The sequence below is a fragment of the Tympanuchus pallidicinctus genome, unplaced genomic scaffold, assembly GCF_026119805.1.
Source record: "Tympanuchus pallidicinctus isolate F22 unplaced genomic scaffold, pur_lepc_1.0 scaffold16, whole genome shotgun sequence".
NCBI lineage: Eukaryota > Metazoa > Chordata > Aves > Galliformes > Phasianidae > Tympanuchus > Tympanuchus pallidicinctus.
In genome coordinates, this window is record NW_026294679.1 from 2988241 (window position 1) to 2991434 (window position 3194).

Genomic DNA, 3194 nt, shown 5'->3' on the forward strand with positions numbered 1-3194 from the left:
AAGGGCCGCTAGGGGCTGCTCCAATACAAATAATACAAAAAAACAACTGGGAAAATAGGATGTTACCCACATTTCTGGTGGGATTGCTTTATACCAACGATCGCCATTTCCATTCCTTTGCAGTTTGCACATGTTGGACAATGCCAGGGCCAGCTGGAGTCCACCACGCACTCCGCGCAGAGGCAGGGCCAGGACCTGCAGGCGGCACGGAGCGCGGAGGATCGGCTGCCAGCCGCGTTCCGGGCAAGGGAACAGGTGGGTGGCTGTGCACATGCAGCCTGTGACAGGCAGGCTGTTTGCAGGGCACCATTTGCTGAGTTATAAAGAAGAGACTTGTATCTGTGGTAGTTACAGCAGGCTGGCAGACTGTGCCTCAGGGAGTGAGATGATGGCCAGCTGTGCTGAGGAAGGAATGTATTTTGCTGTTACACGGTTATAATTTGGGATAGTCAAAGTCCTGCTGCTCTCCAGCATCAGCTACTTTTCCCTTGTAGTTATGAGACACGCCTGCATGCCAGAATGTACTGTGGCTGACTTCAGTCTGAAATCTGTGTGTAAGGTAGCCCTGTAAAAGCACTTCAGTCACATTTATCTGTTTTGGTTTTTTTTCAGAAACTCAGCATTTTTAATTTTTCATTAAATTAAATCTTCCTCTTCTGTTTGGAGGTGAATATCACAGTAAGAAAAACAAAAACAACATTCCTCAACATTAAACACGAAAATCACGACAGCATTTGCAGAAAAAAAAAAATCAGATTCCCAACATGACAGGAAAATAATGTTTCAGGAAGTACAGGGGCCATCTGATGGTCCAGAAGGATGCTTGGTGTATCACTTTTTAGCTCTTTTAAAATTATTGCAATTATATATAATCAACTTAAAGAAATATGTTAAATTTTGCATTTGCCTTTTTTTTTTTTAATAAAACTTGTTCCACTTTACAGTCTGGATAAACGCTGTTAAAAAATGAGATTATAAATTAGTTATGTGATCAATACCTCTTCCACCTCCCCTGCAACAAGCAGTGCACTTGCCATTCAGTACATAAATCACAGATTAGTTCAGTTTTGAGGTCCCTTTTGTAGTTCATTTTAATTAGCTTTGGGCTTGCTAGTGAGTAAAACAAGGCAATCCTGACATATTTCTTGCATTTTGCTATTTGTAGGCAGTATGGAGCATTTCTCATTTGAAAATTCACACTTTTATATTAATCATGTGTATGTTCAACAAGTCCAGGGAGCACAAATCTTCTCCATGATTTCATGAGAAATAAAAACCATTGGAACCTGCAGGGGGTCGGGTCCATTTTGTCCCAGTAAAATTATGTGCAAATTAAGATCTAATATATGAGAATGCCTTCTGTGTTAGAGTGTAGGCAGCTGCAAGTTTGGCATCTGCCAGAATATAAGAACTAAGACTAGTAGAATTCCAAGCAAGTTGTGAAAATTCATGTTTTTTCCTGTGGTTTCTTTTTTTTCAGAGTGCAGTGAACAACAACTTCCCATTTTCCTCTCATGACAACAGACACTGTCTACAGAATGTAGGAGAGTACTTTGATTTGGTAAGTACCCAGCACTAACAAGGATCAGAAAGTTCAGTATGCTGATCAAGCATCGTTTCAATAAATCTCCTGCAAGCTGCAGAGTGCAGAAGTCAGGCTCCATCTCTCTGTGTTTGGACACAAGGGATAGTTTTGAAGATTCAGATTTTGTAGTCTCGATTTCCTTATTGCAGTCTAAACATCAAATTGTTAACCTAATTGTTTGGGTTTCTCTGAAGATTAGTTTAGGCAAATACAGCCAAATAGCTTGGAGTAGATAGTATGCTAGAGAAGTGCAAAAAGGAAGTGGTTTGTTAGTAGTGTTGGATGGTAAGTCAGCACATTTCCCATTATATATGCAACCAAAATGTTCGTACAGGCAAGTCTGGCAATATTATTTTTAACTTGCTAAAGATCAACCATGAATTCTTGAAATCACTGTGGTAACAGCTTCGTTAGCTTCCAGTGGGGTAGTGACTGTTACAAGCTTCATCTGTGAAACTGTGATTGAAAGTCATATGTTTATATGGCTTTTTCTTTCCATCTTTTTCTAGGGTTTGGGCCGAAGGAAGGTGGAACCACACAGAAGGCAGCAGAACTCACAGAACTTCTTCCAGTGGGCTTCAGAACCGGTTAGAAGGAGCGAAGATGGCTTAACCACTTATCAGATATCGTTTGTGAAAGACAAGAGACAGATCTCTAGGCAGTACCCAAAGCACTTCTTAGAAAAATCCTGCACTGACAAAGCCTGATCCTCAGAATGAAAACAACATGCAGCCAAATAAATCATCTTAATTACAATACCATCTTTGTAGCACTGATTTATCATCATCAGAGCCTTTTCTGGAGATCTCAACTACTTGTCACTCAAAGGATGAAATAAACACGTGTAAAGTGAATAAAGTGGTAATACAGTTGAGAGTTCATTAAATCAGCATTCCTGTGCTACTCGGAAGACTTGCTTTGCTCAAAAAATGCAGTGAAGAAGAGCACTATGAAGAACAGCATGATGGTACATACTTTCAGAAATACCTGTATTACGAATACAGAGGTAGGGACTGTAGTTGTGTTATTTGATACTGGTTGATGGTGATCTTCATACAAAAGCCCCTTCAACTTCAGGATCAATGGTATCACAGGATCAATGGTATCACTGTACCTCATGCAGCTGACAGCATCTGTGTTGACAGAACTGTACAATGGAACTGAATCTTTGAGGGTCCACTGCAGCAGAGAACCAAAACTGCACGTTCAGGTATGAGATAAACTTTTCTGAAAGGTTGTATGGATATGAATGTGTGTTACTTGCAGTTAGGGAAACTAGATGACAGAACCTGAGTGTGAGATTGCAGTGCAAGATGGTAATTCTGGAAAATGTAAGCGTATGCATGTAGGTATGTGTCGCTCATGGCAGTAAGGCAAAAAGGAAAAAGGCTCAGGGTGGAAGTGGAAGTCTCTGCAATGTGGAGGCTGAGGTGGGCTAGCTCTGGGAAGGACCGGTGCTTTTGTACTTATGTGTCCCTCAGGAGGTGCAGTCAGAACCAATCCTTCAAAGGCTGCTCCCGAGATACTGGCTGACTGCAGGGCATGAGAGGGATTGGAGTCAGACCTCCAAATAACGTGTTTTCCTTTTCTGGATCATTTCCATTAATGC

General features: G+C 41.2%; 1 long non-coding RNA gene across 1 annotated transcript; it reads left to right on the forward strand.

The window, feature by feature from the left end:
• The first annotated feature begins 219 nt into the window (after positions 1 to 219).
• On the forward strand, positions 220 to 2207 carry LOC128077547 (uncharacterized). Its single transcript, XR_008205047.1, has 3 exons — positions 220 to 255; positions 1481 to 1561; positions 2095 to 2207. It is a non-coding gene; the product is annotated as an uncharacterized LOC128077547 (long non-coding RNA).
• Positions 2208 to 3194: the final 987 nt, after the last annotated feature.